The sequence below is a fragment of the Haliaeetus albicilla genome, chromosome 17 (assembly GCF_947461875.1).
Source record: "Haliaeetus albicilla chromosome 17, bHalAlb1.1, whole genome shotgun sequence".
In the NCBI taxonomy this organism is placed as follows: domain Eukaryota; kingdom Metazoa; phylum Chordata; class Aves; order Accipitriformes; family Accipitridae; genus Haliaeetus; species Haliaeetus albicilla.
Genome location: NC_091499.1, coordinates 25,924,021 through 25,944,451, shown reverse-complemented (window position 1 = coordinate 25,944,451; position 20,431 = coordinate 25,924,021). Strand labels below are relative to the sequence as shown.

At 44.8% G+C, this 20,431-nt stretch overlaps 1 long non-coding RNA gene across 1 annotated transcript; it reads left to right on the top strand.

Moving 5' to 3' along the window:
- Positions 1-677: 677 nt before the first annotated feature.
- Positions 678-15,967, top strand: LOC138689623 (uncharacterized). Its single transcript, XR_011328543.1, has 4 exons — positions 678-1,836; positions 10,258-10,411; positions 15,208-15,341; positions 15,751-15,967. It is a non-coding gene; the product is annotated as an uncharacterized lncRNA (long non-coding RNA).
- Positions 15,968-20,431: the final 4,464 nt, after the last annotated feature.

Genomic DNA, 20,431 nt, shown 5'->3' with positions numbered 1-20,431 from the left:
GATTATTCCCACAGAATAGCGAGCTGGAGTTTCAAAACATGGCACGTTAGGCATACCTCCTCCTCTGTGGGGGTGTGTGCTGTGTGGCTGGACTGTTTTTATGCCGCCTAGAAACGCCCACATTTATATATCTGTATGTTTGGTGCTGCTCAGACACAACTCAGGAGTAAAAATTTTACCTGCACAGCTCCCCTTCTGTCCAGGTGTCTTTTAAAAAATGAAAAACTGATTATGACAATTGGATAAAAATATTAAATTCTTCAAGAATTGGGAAAAATATATAAAAGACTAGCTTTGTCTTTTAACATCTCCAGATTTTATCCCTTATGTATTTTTCTTTTTATGTGAGTAAGATTTTTATTATCAGTTCTGAATTTATCTTCTTGAAATTTCATTTTGGAAGGGGAGAAAGGACTCAGTGAATCATAAATACTTGTTACATCTTTTATTTTCATACCGTGCTTGTGAATGCTTAATTTTGAATTGGTTTTATTCTCTCTAACAAAAAGCACTGCCTGTTCCGTGCACTCATTATACCATCAAGTGCATATTAGTAACTTCATTTGTATATGGCTGAGAAAGCTCACATAAATCAGCATGCTTAATGAGCTTTGAAACGATCAAGAAGACTGAGCTCAGTGATCAGTGAGAAACCACATAACCAGATGTAGGAGGAATATTATGTGCAATGTATTTCAATTTCAGCCATATCTAACGTGAGCCTAGCTACCACACTTTTAAAACAGAAAATACAGACAATGATGGAGTCCTCAGTACTCTGCTGTCTCTATAATGCATTTTTTACAGACAGTTTAACTCCATTGCTCATGCCCAAGAGATCTTTTTTGTTGCTGCTGCTGCTGAGGAATAATTTCCTTCTCCCCCAGATCAGACCATTTAACTTCCTTAAATGATGGCAGCCCCTGCAGCCTGACAGAGAGAACATTGGGCTTCTAGAAGAGGTGCTTTCAAGTTAAATCACTTCTGCGGTGGCTGTGTCTTGGGAGGCAGTCAAGCCCTGTGCACACATTTCCTACAAACACCAAGTAAGAGCAGGTGCTCTTGTAAGGGTAACGACTGGTAGAGAGCCATTGCTTTGAGAAGTTTTTTGCTAAGCTTAAAGGGAATAAAACAACTTTAGAGCCTCAGCAGAAAAGTATTCATTAGGCTGCTGAATTGAGTCCCAATAGTATTTTATTAAAAACAGTTGGAAAAGTTGTCCCTGTCATTCCTTATCAGGTAGTAACTAGTTTAGGTCTTTGGAGTAAGTAAAATGACATCTCAGGACCTGATTCTGCTCCTGTCTGACAAATCTAATCTTGATATGATAATCAGTAAGATATACCGTCGTCCTTGTTGCCATTTTGTAATATTTGACTTTTTAATGGAAAAGGCTAATAAAAGAACCATTCTTTTGAGATGCTTGTAACTTTTCATTCCTATGTCTTTTCCTCCCTGACCTTACTACATCCTCATAATTCTCCACCTGCCACAATCTCTTTTCTTTAAGCCTGGTTTCGTAGTGTTGAGGGGGATGTAAACACGTTCTTCTCCTGCTTCCCAGGGGAGGGATGAAAAATGAAGAAAGTCCTGAAGTACAAAATTCCTGCAGGGAAAACAAGTTTACAGAACTGAGATATTTCTAAGTGCATTTCCCAACACCTTACCTGACAAACTTACTGTTCTTGGGACTCCAGGGACTGAACGTCAAGACATACAGAAAATGATTGACAGCCTCCAGAATCCACTGGATCCCAGCGAAGTAGCCCAGCTGCTAGCCTTTCACACAGAAGTGATCTTTCTACAGTTTGATACAGCAACTGAGCACTGACTACGGTAGGAATTACAGCCTGTTAGGGATGGGACTGGCACCTTTTTTATAAAGCGGCTTTTTTTGTTCTTCACAAAGAAAGAAAAAAATGTAGGAAAGATTAATTTAAATTTTGTCCATGGTATCTGCTCCAAGATCATGAAATGTGCTCTGTTAAGTGTAGAAATTTTCCTTTCACTAAAAGTGCCAATTTTCCTTTAACTAAAAGTGGTGATAGTCCTTACGTGCTTCATTGAGGGATCTCAACACCCCACATCTGAGTACAGCTGTCCTATTATCTGCACATTATATCACCTTTACGTTGTGATTTATAGCTTACAAAATCAGGGAGGTTGGTAGCTGCTACAGAGGTAGACTTATGAGTTAATCTTTTTGTTTTGCTTTGGGATCTACATTAAATTTTATATTTTTCTCTATGAAAAAATGCTTAATAAACAGGTACAGGTCTTAGCTGCTTATACGGAGATCTAGGTTTACCCTCCTGTACGATGTTATTTACCCCATCACAGAAACCCAACTAAGATATATTTTTCAGATCTTTCTAAAAAGTAACTGTCTTCTTTTTTTCCTCCGCTCTCCTCCAATAACGGTCACAGAGCGGTTTGAATGTATTCAACAGAATAACCTTGGCAGAACCAAAACAAGGGCAGCGTGTGTGGAAGTAAAGGAAATTTTAACTCTCCTCCCCTCTGTAGATGCCACGTGGTGGCATGACGCAAGACTGGATTTGCAAGTGTAGCCTGCGTGGGGCAGGCAGCCACGGAGTCCGCCAGAAGAGAAACAACTCCTGGACTTGCTTTTGAGTAACATGCAGGACCAAGTTCAAAACGCTGCAGTTAGAGAGCGTTTCTCTAAGAGCAGCCATGATGGGCTCCAGTGAAACATCCTTGAAGGAACGGTGAAAGCCAAATAAATATCAGCTCAGCTTCAAAATGGGAAACTCCATAAAAAGGAGAATACTTGCTGAAAAAAACCCTGTAAGGATTAGCTAGGGGAGTTAAATCCTTGCAGATGGATTGGAGACTCCTTGGGGACATGCTGGAGGCACTCAAGAAATGCATACCACATGTGAAGAAAGACTTAAGAAAGGGTAAGAGGACACTGGCATGGCTAAACAGCAGGATTAAAGACATTATTAAAGCAAGAAGGCATCCTTCAAAAAGCTGAACTTTCATTCAAATGAATAAAACAGAAAGGACCATAAACTGTGATAGGATAAGTGTAAAAGGATTCAACAGAGCCCTGTAAAGATTTTGAGGAACAATTTTCCTGAAGGCTTCAAGACTAATAATAAATCTTGTTTCAAATATATCGGGAGGAGGAAACCTGCCAGAGAGTCCCTAGGGCCAGTATGTGATCAGGAGTGTTCAGTGAAGATAAGTCAATAGCACACATTTTAAAAAGTGATTTGTTTGTTTCTGCATTCACCGTGGAAGAACTTGAGGAGGTTCCCACACCAAAACCTTTCTTTATGGGAGATGCATCAGAGGAGCTAGTGGAAGTGTTGCCAGGGGAAGTTATGGGCCAAGTGGACTGAAATGAAGATGAACAAGTTGCCAAGACCAATGTTCAAGAATTCTGAAAGAACTCAAGGATTTTTTTTTTTTTTTTAAAAGAAGCCAAAGTACTAGGTATGGTGTGTAGCTTCTTGCTTAACACTGCCTTGATACCCAGAGACTGGAAGTGGCTGGTGTGTTGCCAGTTGTTAAACAGGATTGCAAGGGTGATCTGGCTAATCACAGGCTGATAAACCCGATATCTGCAGTGTTCAAACTAGCAGAAACTGTAATGAAGTGGATGCATGGAGAAATATGATGTATTTGGGAAGAGTCAATGCTGCTTTTGGAAAGTGCAGTCGCACCTTACAAACATAATGGGGTTCTCTGAAGGTGTTAACAAACATGGATAAAGGGTTGATACAGTTTGTCTGGATTCCCTGAAAGCTTTAATAGCCTCGACAGAGGCTCTTAAGGAGTCTGAGCAGCCATTGGATTTGTGAGGAGATGGTCACATTTCTCAATAATTTGTTGAGATTTAGGAAGGAGAAGGCTGTAAATGGGCAACTTTTGCAGAGGATAAGGAAGGTTACCAGTGGCTTCCCACAGGAGTCTGAGCTTTCTCCTGTGCTGTTCAGGTGCTCATAGATGACATTGAAAAGGGACTGAAGCTGAGGTGATACCATGTGTACATGATACTGTGATAGCCAGGATACCAAGGGCAAGGGCTGGCTGGAGAAGGACCTTACAAAACAGAGTGACTGCAAAATAAAATAGCAGATGGAGTTCGGTGTGTTGGTAAAATGATGCACCTGGGGGAAAAAAAAAAACAATCCCCATGTATAAAATGACAGCCTCTGGCTCGACCATTACCACGCAGTAATGAAACTGAAGAGTTATGACAGATAATTCTGTCAAAATTTCAGCTCAGTAGCGATCAAAAAAACCCAACCAAACAAAAAAAAAAATAGAAAGCAAATTGATTCCCTTTAGGAGAGCAAAAATAAGAATGCCACTATGCTGCTGAACAAATGTGTGTTAACGAGCCTGCACAGTTCTGGTCCCCACCCAAGGAAGGACAGAGAACTAGGAGAGGTTCCCCAAGCAGCCACATGACTGATGAAAGGTTGCTGGGTGGAACAAGTAGTACAGCTGGGGGAGAGCTCTGTAAAACTGTCAGTCAAAGGCAGGCCATAAACCAGGATTGTCTGCTCATGGTCTTTTCCAGTGTAAGGTGCATCCCAGGTGAACAGCAGGTAGGCAGCTCTGAACAACAAAAAAAAAAAAAAAAAAAAAAAAAAAAGTGGTTCTTGTATATGGCTTGTAGTTAGGCTGTGGGATTTGTCTCAGATGCCTCCACCCAGATGGAGCTGCTGAAGGGAGAGGCTGCAGAAAGTGCCCAGACCTTTCTCCTGGGGCAGGGACAGGCAGCGGAGCTGCCTGCAAACCGTGTGCCCAACTGGAGGACCTGCTGCTGGAGGTGGTGAGAAGGCTGCAAACGTCAGGGAGGCTGAGAAGGAGTTAGAAAACTGGTTCCAAGCAGGGTCTGCAGTGGACCCACGGCCAAACAGCCCAAAATTCCCCCACTGGCACGGACGGTAGGGAGGGGGGCCGATAATGCAGCCGAATGGAAGCTTGCAACAGCAGGGACCAGTGGGAAGAAGGGACTTCCTATGAAGCCTGAGGTGCCCTTGCAGAACCGCTTCACCGCTCTGCAGACTGAAGAGGAAAGACCCGTCGCATGGGGAGAGACGCCGGAGCTGAGTGAGGTGGCCCGGTCCGCTCCCTGAATAACAACCAGGGCAACTAAGAAAAGGCGACGGGTGATAGTAGTGGGCAATTCTCTTCTGAGCATATGGAGGCACCCATCTGCCGACCTGACACCTCTCTAGAGAGGTGTGCTGCTTACCGGCGGCTTGCATTATATCACCAAAAGACTACCAAGCCCCATATAGTCCACTGACTGCTGTTGTTTCACGTGGGCACCAGTGATGCAGCCGGGAGCAGCCTGAGGAGTATCCAGAAGGATTACAGAGCCCTGGGAGCAGGGTAAGGGACTCTGGAGTGCAGGTAGTTTTTTCATAGTCCTCCCGGTCAAAGGGAAGGCGTTTGAAAGGGCCAGTCGAATCTGGTGAATCAACAAATGGTTACGGGACTGGTGCCACCGCCAGGGGTTCAGTTTGAGACCATGGGAATGTGCTTTGAGAAACCTGCTCTACTGGGGGCTGATGGGGTCCATCTGTCAGAGAAAGGGAAGAGCATCTTCAGTCATAGGCTTGCCAAGCTGGTGAAGAGGGCTTTAAACTAAAGTTGCCGGGGGAGGGGAACCTCAATCCATCCCACTCCTACCAGTTTGATGCCAGTGCCAGCAATAGATGCCCAGAGCCTGGAGAGGGATCACAGGTCAGCAGGAGAGCACCCAAAGAGCAGCACAAAGGAATTCCAGCCACTACAGCCAGTAAGTCAGCTTCATCAGGGGCCCAAATTAAATGCCTCTGTGCAAACATATGTAGCATGGGGAATAAACAAGAGGAGTTAGAGACGAGCGCATGCCTGCAGGGCTGTGATCTTATTGGCACCACAGAGATGTGGTGGGATGGCTCCTATGACTGGAGTGTTGGAATGGAAGGATACGGGCTCTTTAGGAAGGACAGGCAGGGGACATGAGGAGGGCATGTTGCCCTTTATGTCAATGACGCGCTGGAGTGCATGGAGCTCTGCCTGGGGATGGATGAGGAGCTGAACAAGAGCTTATGGGTCACGATTAAAGGGAAGGCAGGGACAGGTGATGTTATAGTGGGGGTCTGCCACAGGCCACCTGACCAGGAAGACCAAGCAGATGAGGGCCCTCTATAGACAGATAGGAGCAGCCTCACATTGACAAGCCCTGGTCCTCATGGGGGACTTCAACCACCCTGACACCTGTTGGAGGGACAACACAGTGGGACATAAGCAAGCCAGGAGGTTCCTGGCATGTGTTGATGATAACTTCCTTCTCCAAGTCATAGAGGAGCCAACAAGGAGAGGTGCTATGCTGGACCTTGTTCTCACCAACAAGGAGTGGCTGGTAGGGAAAGTGAAGCTCGAGGGCAGCCTTGGCTGCAGTGACCATGAAATGGAGTTCAAGATCCTCAGGGCAGCGAGGAGGGCGCACAGCAAGCTCGCTGCCCTGAACTGCAGGAGAGCAGATGTTGGCCTCTTGAGGGATCTGCTTTGTACAGTACCATGGGATAAAGCCCTGGAGGGAAGAAGGGCCCGAGAAGCTGGTTAATATTCAAGGATCACCTCCTCCAAGCTCAGGGGTGATGCATCCCAACAAAGAGGAAGTCAGGCAAAAATGCTAGGAGGCCTGCAGGGATGAACAAGGAGCTCCTGGAGAAACTCAAACACAAAAAGGAAGCCTACAGAGGGTGGAAGCAAGGACAGGTAGCCTGGGAGGAATACAGAGAAATTGTCCTAGCAGCCAGGGATCAAGTTAGGAAAGCTAAAGCCCTGATAGAATTAAATCTGGCCAGAGATGTCAAAGGCAACAAGAAAAGCTTCTATAGGTATGTTGGTGATAAAAGGAAGACTAGGGAATATGTTGTAGGCCCTCTCTGGAAGGAAATGGGAGACTTGGTTACCCAGGACGTGGAGAAGGCTGAGGTACTCGATGACTTTTTTGCCTCAATCTTCACCAGCAAGTGCTCCAGCCACACTGCCCATGTCACAGAAGGCAAAGGCAGGGACTGGGAGAATGAAGAGCCGCCCACTGTAGGAGAAGATCAGGTTTGAGACCATCTAAGCAACCTGAAGGTGCACAAGTCTATGGAACCTGATGAGATGCATCTGCAGGTCCTCAAGGAACTGGTGGATGAAGTGGCTAAGCCACTATCCATCATATTTGAGAAGTTGTGGCAGTCTGGGGAAATTCCCACTGACTAGAAAAGAGGAATCATAACCCCTGTTTTTAAAAAGGGAAAAAAGGAAGACTTGGGGAACTACAGGCCAGTCAGTCTTACCTCTGTGCCTGGCAAGATCATGGAGCAGATCCTCCTGAAAACTCTGCTAGGGCACATGGAAAATAAGGAGGTAACTGGTGACAGCCAACATGGCTTCACTAAGGGCAGATCGTGCCTGACAAATTTGGTGGCTTTCTATGATGGGGTTACAGCATTGGTGGATAAGGGAAGAGCAACTGACGTCAGGTACCTGGACTTGTGCAAAACGTTTGACACTGTCACACATGACATCCTTGTCTCTAAATTGGAGAGACATGGATTTGACAGATGGACCACTTGGTGGATAAGGAATTGGCTGGATGGTCGCACTCAAAGAGTTGTGGTCAACGGCTCGATGTCCAAGTGGAGACCAGTGACAACTGGCGTTCCTCAGGGGTTGGTATTGGGACCAGCACTGTTTAACATCTTTGCTGGCGACATGGACAGTGGGATTGAGTGCACCCTCAGCAAGTTTGCCGATGACACCAAGCTGTGTGGTGCGGTCGACATGCTGGAGGGAAGGGATGCCATCCAGAGGGAACTTGACAGGCTTGAGAGGTGGGCCCATGCAAACCTCATGAATTTCAACAAGGCCAAGCGCAAGGTCCTGCACATGGGTCAGGGCAATCCCAAGCACAGATACAGGCTGGATGATGAATGGATTGAGAGCAGCCCTGCGGGGAAGGACTTGGGGGTATTAGTGGATGAAAAACTGAGTATGACCCAGCAATGTGCGCTCGTGGCCCAGAAAGCCAATTGCATCCTGGGCTGCATCAAAAGCAGCGTGACCAGCAGGTTGAGGGAGGGGATTCTCCCCCTCTGCTCCACTGTGGTGAGACCCCACCTGCAGTACTGCCTTCAGCTCTGGGGTCCCCAACATAAGAAGGACATGGACCTGTTGGAGCGAGTCCAGAGGAGGGCCACAAAGTTGCTCAGAGTGCTGGAGCACCTCTCCTATGAGGACAGGCTGAGAGAGTTGGGGTTGTTCAGCCTGGAGAAGAGAAGGCTTCGGGGAGACCTTATAGCAGCCTTCTAGTACCTAAAGGGGGCCTACAGGAAAGATGGGGAGGGACTCTTTATCAGTGAGTGTAGTGATAGGAGAAGGGGTAACAGTTTTAAACTGAAAGAGGGTAGATTTAGGTCAGATGTAAGGAAGACGTTCTTCACTGTGAGGGTGGTGAGGCACTGGAATAGTTTACCCAGAGAAGCTGTGGCTGCCCCATCCCTGGCAGTGTTCAAGGCCAGGTTGGATGGGGCTTGGAGCAACCTGGTCTAGTGGAAGGTGTCCCTGCCCATGGCAGGGGGGTTGGAACCAATTGGTCTTTAAGGTCCCTTCCAACCCAAACCCATTCTATGATTTCTTGCTGTGGGATGCAACGGGTGGTAAAAGTTCATAGGACTCAGAAGGAGACTGCACAGACTCGTGGAAGACAAATGTACGAAGGGTTATTAAACATTTGGCAATCACCTCTGGCTGAGGAAATGCCTGAGCTACGAATTCTTGGAGTCCATAAGAATATCAGTAGGAAACAGCATATGCTTGTTCTGGAGATTTTTGTAATCTTCTCATGAATCCACTTCTGATCACTGTGGGAGACAGGACTCTGAGCTGGATGGACCTCTGCTCTGACCCAGTATGACCACTCTTGTGCTATCCACTGGAGATGTGTTTGTACGTATTTGTAGACTAAAGATTTTTCTGGAGACTCTCAAGAAGATAAAACTACATTGTGCTTTTATTTCTATTTTTTCCTGATTAAAATACTGTAAAAACAATTGGTGAGGGAAATGTTTTCCTTGGATAAGGAGTGTGTGAACAGGAAATAAGAAGAAACGCAGCATATCAGGTGCTTCATCTTTCTTGTTCCTTATTGCCAGTGCAATTAGTTTCCATTTTCTCCACACTAGGGCTTACAGTGTGACACTAAATCACATTTAATCTCTTTTGAACTTCTTTGCCAAGTTTGATTCTGGAAGCTGTTATTTGTCCCTGTAATTCCTTTGTTAGTCCTGCAACTGATACAAACTCCATGTCATTTTCAAAAGTGCTTGTTTGCATTTGACAAAAACAAAAGAACTAGATCCTTGTCTTAAGAGTTGCCATTCAAAGGAGGACGTGCAGCTACAGAAAGAGTTGCAGTCTAGATTGTTTCTTATATTGCAAGAACTGGTTGAACAGGGGCTCTTTGTTTTAAAAGCATGTGAATGAAGTACAGGAGAATTGAGGGTGACAAAGAGGCTGCAATGAAATTACAAAGTCACGTCTAAGCTTGGTTGGGTAATATATTTACATGATGCATAGAGCGTAGTAAAAGGTAGCTTTATGTATGTGATTGCACAGCACAATGCAATCCAAGCAGGAGGAGCCAGCTGGGTCCCAGAAGCCCTGTACAACTGTGCTGGAATAGCACTCTGCTGTTTTAGCTGGGCTCTGCTGTCACTTGCATTGCTGTGTGAGACCAGGTGCATTTGCTAGGTGAGACTGGGTCTCGTGAAAATCAGCGTGGAGCATTGTCGCTAAACCTAGCTCTGGATTCCAACTCCAGGTGTCCTATAATTCAGGTTCTAAAGCTTCACAAGCACTTTTGAAAACTTTGAAAAGCTTTAGTGGCTCTCCCACTTTGTATAGGAAATTATCCTAATATCAGGAATAGGAGGCAGCAGAGCTCCTGAATTATTATCCAGTGTATTAGCTACCTGAGCATCCCTCTCCTTTAACATAGACATGTGTTTTGCTGTAAATGTCCCCAGTCAGAACAACTCTCACACATGCATCTACATCATTAACATTTGTGTCTATTTGTTTTAATCGTCATCTCTGCCTCTGTCCCTATCAGTCGCTACCATGGTGGGTTATAATGAGGCGCAGCTAATGTTGTTATAGACCATTTGGAGAATTTTGAAGTCATCTTACTTCTTTTTTAATACAAACATTTTGGTTCCTTTACAGAGAGACATTTTTGTCCTCGGGGAATGTTTCAGCCTACCAGAGTGTTACAGACAGGATATACCACGTGCTGCCTCCATTGAGTAACTCTGTGATTCAGAGTGTATTTGCTTCACAGCTAAGGCTCCTACAGCTTCTGAGTCGTCAAAGCTGCAGGGTGAGTAAAGAGCACCCTTGCTCTTCCTCCGTTTGTACTGAGCTCCTTGGAGAACAAAGTCCTCTGGGCTTCTTGCTGGTGTGCTTACTCCTTCCCTACCATGGTGCAAAGAACCTAACCGCTAACAGCTAATTAAAAAAATGGCCATGATCACAGCTTATTAACTTGACTCACCCCTAGGAGTTCTAGAAAACACTCTCTACAGAGGTGAGTAATAAAAATCCGAGATGGAATGTAATCACCAAAATGGAATTACTCTGCATGATAGATGTTGGTGATTGTACTAACTTTCCGTTTGGGGTAATTACCCTTCTGAGCTATCTCATCACCTGGCAGCAGTTTTGATTGCCCAACCTGTCTGTCATGGTTGTGTGCGAGATATTTAGGTCTAGTGGTTTTCTTAGCTATAGCATCACGCAGAGTTACATAATGCCAAATTACATACCTATGTGCTCAAGAGGCACCTTGAATGACACCAGCAAAAAAAGCTGGGGTCATGTTAGGGAAAGCAAAGATAAGTCTTGCTGGTGATATTAGCATGTTCCAATATAATAGGTAGTTTTAAATAATCATTCAAACTTACGTTTCCTCATTTTAATGCTATCCTGCTAATAATCCAGTATCAGGTACTATGGTTTCATGTTTAATAATGTCTTTCCCAAACAATGAGTTACAGGAATACAATTTTCTGCCACCCTGCCTTGATTTAGGTGACAATGACACATAGGACCTCCTTAGCATAACTGAGAAACAGGATTTGTACTGGCATGCAAAATCTGGATGTCTTTGATGAACAAGATGTCCTGATGCCTCTGAGATAGGACCAGCAATAAATGATTGACAGTAGGTAGGTAAGGACATGGGAGCTATTCTGTGGAGGCAGAAGTAGCACAGCATCTTGGTAGGAAGTGTATTCTGGAATGAATCTTATTGCTGTTTTCCCAAGGAGTGATAATAGATGCTTCTCTCTTTTCTAATACATGGTCTACTTTCAAAGTCAGAGCAGAGTGTATCACATATCAAATAGCAGCTTGACCTCTGAGTTGCCTTTTCCTGATCAGATTAGATGGGACTCTGCTAACTAATTGAATGTTCTTATTTATGAACAGTCATCTCTATTCTTTTAGACAGTCATGCATTTTCCTTGAAGGACGTTTCTAATGGATGGAGGACTGTTTCCAGTCATTATCAGCAACACGATTAATACAAATTACAACATGCGGGTACAGTGAGACAGCAGCCTTGTGCTTATGTCCAAAGACATAAAGACAAGATGAATCTACGATGCAGGAGGAAAACAAACCAATACTCTCTTGTCTCCTGTCTTTGTTTTTTAAAGAACAGAAGTGAACAAAAAACATCTCCCCCTTTTCTGTCCAAAAGCCCATTTTACCATTTGCTTCACGTTTGGTCTTTCTTCAAGCAGAGCAGAGCATTTTGATTGATAATGAACCCATAGTTACTATTTTCATAGCGTGCTAGAACTAGGAAAATGCGAAGGCATATGTGTTTTAGGACCACAGTGCTAAAAGCTGGAAATCCATTTGTGTTTATAACACAGAAACCGCTGTGCTGACAGTTGCCTGAAGTTTGCTGTTGCTGGTTAAGCTCAGCGCAGACTCTCCCCTCCTCTCCAGCTGTGCCGGTGCAGCCCGAGTGATGCAGACCGAAGAGTCGCTCATGGGGACCCGGTGGCAATGCCGTCTCTAAGGGAGGGTGTACTGCAGAACGGCTACGGCTGTGCTGTGGAAGATCACGCTAACTGTCAAGCCTCGTTAGCTGAGAACAAGCAGGTACCTCTGACAACTCAGTTCGAGATGGTACAGCTTCTATGTAGGACTCCCGTTAGTTTTTGCAACCAAATCTCTGTGAACAGAAGCGACCTAGACCTGAGGTATGCCAAAATAACCTACTCCTGGCTATCTGGTAAGAAGCAAAGGGAACAATGTTGTCTCCTATAAATCCTGAGTGCTCGCAAAAGAAGCCCTTGTGATAGAGGGTCCTTGAGGGCCTGTTGGTATCGCCAGACTTCTGGAGAAAACAGAGACTGTGCTGGCTTCTCCCCACATCCCACCGAAGGTCCAGCTCTTTCTTTATCAAGAGCTGCTCGGGGCAAAGGGGAAAGGAACAGCCTGGCCACCAAAACCCAAACCTAGTCCAGGAGAGGCAAGGTACTTCCAGGCTGTACTTGCCCGAGTACTTGCATTGCGGACGTGTTGTGAGGAATGGTTGCTGGGGGCACCTAAAGCCTGCCAGAAACTGCACAAAGATTTGGTTCAAGGAATGGGGAGAGATTCAAACTGTTTGTGATGGAAAACAGATAGGCTGATCAATTTGTAAGGTACAATGAGTGGAAAGGACAAATTTAGTTATTTTAAGGTCTGCTTCCTTCAAGACCCGACCTAAGAGTTTGATTTCTGTAACAGTACTTTTAGTAGAGACCAAGCAGAGAGTGATGCTGTTGAAGCAATTCACTTGAGGAAAGCAGCAATAAAACAAAGTATTTAACTTCTGTGCAGTTTTATCCCCATCTCTGCTGTCTGTGAGTACTTGCTGCAATCAAAAAGCAGCCTGATTTTTTCCTGTACCATGCTCTGAAGGACACTGGTGTAAGCCCCCATGGCAAGTTCTAATTGCACAATAGCCTGTCTCATGTATCATCCCACTGTATATTTCAGGAGATGCTATTAGGCAAAGAAAATCATGTGAAAAGCTTGTAATAGCTTTCTGAAGCAAAACATTTCCCTGTGACTTCCAGCAGAATTTGGCAGAAACGGTTGGCTCAAGTGCTAATTGGTTGCAGAACAGCAAAAAGACGTGCAAACTTTTGCTGAGACATTGTGATCTGGTCAGATCACGTAACTTGCTGAGATCTTTTCTGATACTGTGGAAGCAAATAGAAATACTAAAGGCAGAATGGGGCTGGCTCAAGCTGAGGACTGAGGATATCAATACAGTTCCTCTCTACAAAGAATTTTATGAGCCATATGGGTAAATTACCTTGGATGCAAGAATATTCCGGAATGACTGAAAAGCTGAAAAATGAGAAAAGTCTCTGCCTTCTCCATCCATTTTCCTCCTGTCCCCCTCTTTCATTTGCCTCTCTTTTTTTTTTATTTCTATGTTTCTTTATTTTTGCTTATAATTAACCTAGTACTTTCGCTTTTCTCTAAAGGCTTGAGAGCTACCTTTTGTTTCTTTGTTTCAGTACAGTTGTTTTTTCCCCTCTTTCAATGTCTATTCAGACTGTTTGCTGATGATGTTTTCCAAGTGCATTCTTCTCAGTCGTGTGACCCGCCTCTGTATTTCTGGCTCCATAAACAATGTTAAATACAGTACTTGAATAAATGGAAATTTTGAAAGCCTGTTAGATGAATTGTAGAAGAATTCTTCCTATCCTACTTGGCTCAAGTGTGAGAAGGCAAGAATAGAAAATTGGAAGATTTCCATCAGAGAGGCTCTTCTGAAAGTTTTTTAAAAAGCCTTGTCCCCGGAAGCCACAGGAAAGGAAGTGAAAGAGCAAGATGACACAGTAAGGGTGAAATCTGTGCATGAAGGCACTGAAAAACACCGTTGTCATGCAACAGAGCACGGAGGAGGCAATGCTCAGTGGGCCTGTCCCTCCAAGGCCAAGGCATTTGGGATTGACAAGTCTGAATTCATCACAGAAAATTCGTGTGTGTGTAAAGAGCTGGTATCAGATTTGCTCCATTCTGGTCTCCGTTTATCTGTATCCCAGTGCTACCTCCCATGCATTACCACCAGATTGGAGGGGGCACAGTCCAATGCCGGAGCCCCGCAGTCTTCGCCTCTAACTGATTTTCAAACTCTGCTGAGGGAGCAGCTCCGGGGCAGAGCAGGACTGGGTTGCAGGGGGACTGGGAGTCAGGGGTGCGAGTTCTCCATGCAGAGCGAGCAACAACTTGGTCTTCCACCGTGGGTCTGGGCAGCTGCAGGAGAGCCCCGGCCTCAGCGTCTCCCAGTCCCTCCGCACCCCGAGCTTTCTTTTGGTGATGCCTGAGATCGGGCTTAGCAGTTATTGCCTCCTGGGAGGAGAGAACTCCCTGCCCCTGGCTTTGCTGACACTGGCCTTTGAGCAGGAGGAGATTCTGTAGCGGCACCTTCAACAGCTCTTTCGTAGCAGGCAATCTGCCAAATGTACTGTACCCAAAAATCCCACTGCGTTTCCCTCCTCCACATCCACAAAGAAAAGCTCCCTACTTCCTTCTCTGAGCTCTGTGCTAACTTTTGTGTGATGCCATCAAGGGTTTAAAAGGCAGTGTGATGAAAGCAATAAAATGTAACGAGGTCTATATGCCTTGCTAATGGCTCCTCTGCTTCTAAGAGCAAAGTGTCTCTCTGCCTTGGCACTCAGCACTCAGAAGCACTTAGCAAACCCATGGTCAGGTACAAAAGAGAGCAGGGGGAGGAGGTGGAGGGAGTTTTGTGGTCTGTTTGAATGGTGGTAATAGCCAAGTTCTTACTGGTGACCAGATTTCCCTGCTTTATCTGGTTGACCCCTTGTTCCTTCTCCTCGGTTTTAGGTTTGTGTTATAATAAACTTGGAGAAATTACTGAACTTTGTAATAAGGCAGGACCAGTGAAGAAGAGAGTGTCCTGTCCTGCTTGTAGGTTGAGTGGGGCTAACGCAGTGAGCTGAGATTTACTCATGTTCTGCATGGGTTAGAAAAGGATGCAGGGGAAGAAAAAGGAAAGTTAAGGTCCAAGGTCGGTAAATGCAAACACAGTAATTTTGAGAGAGAATGTGTGAAATACCCATGTCTTGGTGATTCTAGCACAGATACCCTGTACCAGGCCATGAAAGCCATAGTTGGACAAATGGGCACAGAGGAGGAGTTTGGAGAGCCTGTTGTTACAAGCACTCAGCATATACTTCGCCCCAGAGGAGCACCAGAAATCAAAATGGAAGGTAAGGGGAGGATTATTCATAGGGCATTACGTTTGTCCACAATTTCTGATAAGTGCACCACAGTCCGGCGGGGGCCCATGGAGGCTGCCGGGGGGGCAAGTTTGGCAGATGGGGGTGACCTGGGAGGTTCTGCAACGGCACCTCTGCTGTGTGGAGCCAGATGTGGGTGCTGGGACAGCCCAAAGCAACAGGGAAACCCGTCTCCATCCAGAGTGTTTGTGGCACGGCACTCGGCATGCAGTCACCCCCAGATATTAACCTTGATACTGTATCTGAAACGACTGTATTTAGGAAAGAATGGGAAGAGGAGAATTGCTTTGCTTTATTCTGCTACTTTTTGATAGTTGGCAAGTTGCTTTATAAGCAGTATAGAGATTTAGTACGAACTCAGTATTAAACCTGATTCTAGCTTCAAAAGCTTCTGGAAAGCCTAGAAATCCACATGATCCGTGATGTGCCAAAGAAAATTAACCAGGAGACGACCCTAGTGACATCTGAAAGAGCCAGACAAGAGAGCAGTCTCTGCACTGGCAAGGAGAATCAAAACACCCTTCCTGGGAAACACGGGAGCCCCGGTCCTCAGTGGGAAACGCAGCCTTGGCACGTAAAGGCAGCGATGTCCTGCGTGTGAGCAGGAGGGCACGTTTGCTCTCAGCATCCTGCTCGTCCTTGGGCCCGTGTGGAGGCCAGGGATCACCTGGACCACAGGGAAGGTATCACTGATGAGAAGTGGCTTACCCTCGGGAAACTCTCTTCTGTTTTGGAGAGCCCGTTGCGAGAAATTCCAGAAACACGTTTAGCAGGAAGCCCTGAAGAATTGAGTACTGAGATACCATACACCTTTCTCCATGGACCTGTTTATTTTGTCTGTTCAACAGATTCCCTAAATTTAAGAGTTCACATGCTCTTTATAATGTTTGGCCATAATCACTCAAAGATAATTTTGCAAACAAGGCTGAACACTGATTATTCTGGAGTTTGCAGGCAGCCCAAACCAGATGATTGATAGGAAATCTCTCCTCCTTTATGTTGGAGTGTTAATATTTTAGTGCAATTTAAATGCTAGACTTTTTAGTATGTTAGGTGCTTACTTGGTACAATTGCTGCATGGGTGTGGGCAATTTGGGTATTAACAGGCACAAACAGTAAAACAAAGAAAAAGTGAAAATAAAAGGAGGGGGGGGGAAATGCCCTACTACCACTGGTTGTGGTTGCAGACAGCAATAATTAGTGCAGAGAAATGTTCAGTTTCACACAAAAGCCATGTCCTTTACTCAATACTTACAGAAAACTCCAATACACAATTATGGGCTAGGTCATTATTGACAGAACTGGTCTGGAATGAAATTGCATTTTGGCTTTGGTACCAGAACAAATTTGATATTGCTACTCAAAACTGGCTTTGCAATCTGTTTGCAATGACATTTACTTTTTGTTATAAACATTTTAGGAAAGCTGAGAAACCCTAAGCTATAAAGCATACCCAGTGTCAAATCCTAGGGATTACTGAAGGATCAATATTTTGTGACAGTGATACCCACTGATGTGTGGTTTTATTCTGTTTGTTTGGTTTGGGGGTTTTTTTGCCTCTGTTTCTGCAGAGCTCTGGAAACACAGGGTAATGCAAGAAAATTTCTCAGCTGTATGACCACAGATAGTTGAAACATTTGTTCAAAGGCTGACGGAAAACTACCAAGGATCAGATACAGAGGTACATAGTCTGCATTTCTATCTAAGCAACAGCTAAATCATGTTTACAGCTTGCTTTTTTAAAGCTCTTGTCAATCAGTGACCTAAAAGAGAGACACATTTCTTAAGTTTATGAGCTTAGATTCAGATTAGGTTGGTTTGTAATAGCGGCGATGGCAGCAAACTTGTGTATTGCCCTACTGCCTTCTGACAGGTTTATTTCAGCTCTCAGGACTGTAATAATGTGAAGATGAGTTAGGGCTGGAGGTTTATATGCAACCGCAGTGCAGGATTGCAGGACTTTATTCACGGATTCAGTAGTGGGAATTCTTCTTCCTGAGTCATTGCTAAATGAGGGGTCCAGCACAATGTTACGAAACAGTTTTAGGTTCTTTTTCAGTGAAATTTAAAGGAAATATTTGTGAAAATATGACCACTTCTGGTTAAAAAACACAAAACATGGTTTTTTGAGAGAAGGGATGTTGGGGCCCAACTGCAATCCAGGCAGTTTCTGAGCTGGTGATTTAATTTCTCTGCTGAAAATTCTCTTTCAGCTTCAGATGGAAAAAAATACATTATATAGTTGCAGCTAGAACCAGTCAAAAAACTGACAAATCTGTTTTCCATTAGTTCAGTGAAATTGTAGATTGGAGAAAAATATTTACATTGAATAATTTTATGTTTCTTCATTTTGATATCGCAGAAGCATTTTATTTACAATAAGGTGACCATGTTTCATTTTGATGTATGCTGTAAACAGCAACTCTTGTGACTCAGGCCACCTGCAAGGTTTCTTATTTTGTTTTCCTAGGTTACTTTTTAAAAAAGCCGTTTACAACAGTGTCTCACCATACTGGGCTGTGACATCATGGCCAGAGAGCGCAGCAACTTTGAGACCTACTCCATGTTTTATGAAAACAGTCTCCAGCAGCAGCACGGTTTACTTCACCAAAAAGAACAAGTATGCTCAAGAGCCTTGATTCTACTCTTCGAGAACGGGGGAAGGTGGTTTCTCTGGGTGGGAGGCAGTTGCTAAGTAAAAAATAAAGTCCAGCTGTCAGGCTGGGAAGTAGCTGAAGTGGAGCTGGGCTACACAAACATAGTCACCATGCATCTTTGTGCTTTGCTTCAGGAGCTGCACGCCAAAGTGATACGGCTCTGACGCAGGCTGGTGATGGTGGTCCATCCAGTGGTGGTACTTAGCGGTCTCATTTGCGACAGAGTCCCACTGTGCAGACTGTCGTGGTTTAACCCCAGCCAGCAACTAGGAAGACAGTTGACCCTATCCCAGCTGAAACCAGGACACAGGCACATGGTGACAGTCTTGGAGAAGAAAGGTAGGGGGGCTCTGGGGCTGCTGTTTCTGCGCTCAATGCCAGAAGTCGCGCCAGAAGGACTTGTAAAACAAAGATAACCTGAAGGCAAAAGTAGTGGCCTGCTGTTCTGTGGTTCATGTTCACAATGGATGGTATACTGGTAACCTTCTAACTTAAAATTCTGCTCATGGGTCTCTTCCTTCATGAGGCATTTTCCCAGAGCAATTCAATCCTGTGCATTGACTGAGATAGAAAATAGAAGTGGGTCAGGCACGTAGGGCATGCTGCAGTGGAGGTACCAGGTATGCTACATCATGGTTGCATAACCAACACCTCTTAAGTTCTCAGTACTTGACTTTGCAACTTCAGCTGTGTTTTTTAGTATAGCTTGCAGGTGTGGGTGGAATTTTTTAAAGAAGTAAACCCAGCCAATAAATCAGAAATGCTATCTTGTGGAATCATGTGATATCCACGTAATCTATTAGGTGACTCGGAGGCTTGGCTTCATCAACACAAACTCCACTGCTAGAGGCATGTCAGCTTCTACAGAAACCTACACTAGGGAGAAGACTGCTTGGGCTTCAGGGGTGTCTGTACAGTAGTGTTAGAACACCTGCATTTTGGATTTCATTCCTGGGTTCCTTTTCCCACCTGTCCTCATCACTGACTACAAGACTTCAGTCCTTCTCTGGGCTTCTTATCAGTTTCTTGCCTTTCTCACACTTTTTCCTGTTTTTTGCCCCTGTATCCTTTTCTGTACAGTGTCTTGTCAGCAACCTCCCTTCTCCCCTGATTTCAGTGTCCTGTCCATGTGTTTGGGAAGGCTGGAATGAGAGAGAAGATGAGAAACACGTGTGAGGTTTCAGCTGGGAGGAAAGATCCAGGAGGAGTCAGTTGGGCTTTCCTGGAGCCTGTGGGCAGTGGAGTCTCTCCCTGGTCCCCCCCTTTGCCAGCCCATCACCACCAAATCCCTGTCTCATCTGTGTTGTCCTTGAAGGCAGTGACCCAGGGTGGCCAGCCGTCTACTGTCCCCGGGCTCTGCTTCAACCTCAGAAGAGACCTTCTGCTCCCAGTTCCACTTCTTACCAGCCTAAAGCTGTTCACAGAGGCTATTGCAAGCCTGAAGAGCAAGCTCAGTTGCTCAGTGGAGGTATTAGAAACCATGAGAAAGGTTCAGGCACGATCAGCCAAAATGGGATGGCAGTTTAAAAACTAAAAAGTCTCTAGGGAACATACATGAACCACGTGGGTTGGGTTTTCTTCTCCAACAAAGTCTTAGGATTTGACCAACTTCTTGCTGATTTTACAAAAAAGACACCCAAACTGAGGAAAACTAGTGCTGCTCTGAATAAAGATCACCAGAACTGTTCAGCAGGGCTAAAATACATGTATTTTCCCCCAACATTCATTTTCAGAAGTCTCTCAGTAATATTTGCTGTAAGACAAAAAATCAACACAGAAGATTTCAGTGAGAATCCAGTGAAGTTAGTAGCATTACTACTTAGATCTGGCATGCGGAGGTGCCAGGCAACCTTGAAAGCAGACTGTGCTTTTGGCTGTGCCTACAGTCTGCAGTTGTGCCTATTTCTAATCTGAGTAACATAATATGCTAAGAATGATTTTTAGCTTTCCTCCATTGTGTTCATCTGGTTGCAAATGCTGTTCAGTGGTATGAAGATGACCATAACATTTATACCTAGCAATGACCTACCTATGTGAAATTTAAATACTGTCATTTAAATCTTTTTAAGTTCTATCAGGTACCTTCCTATTGGTGCTAACCTGCGTGCCCTTTCTGAGGGTATGTTAATTGTCAAATATCAACAAATGGAACACATAATTGGTTTTATTATATATTAAATGGTCTGTATGTACAACTTTATCAGCAGACAACATATTTGCTCTGATAAATGCATTACCTCACAGGTTACTGGATGAAACTTGGTCAAAATTCTGATTTTCTCTCTGGAGGCAGGGCTGATTAGGCTGAGGGAGGCCAGGCGCACCGACATAGCAGAGCCATGCACAGGATCTTCTCCCAAAATCGGAGTCCCTAATCCTGCTCCCTAACCCTTCTGCTCCTCT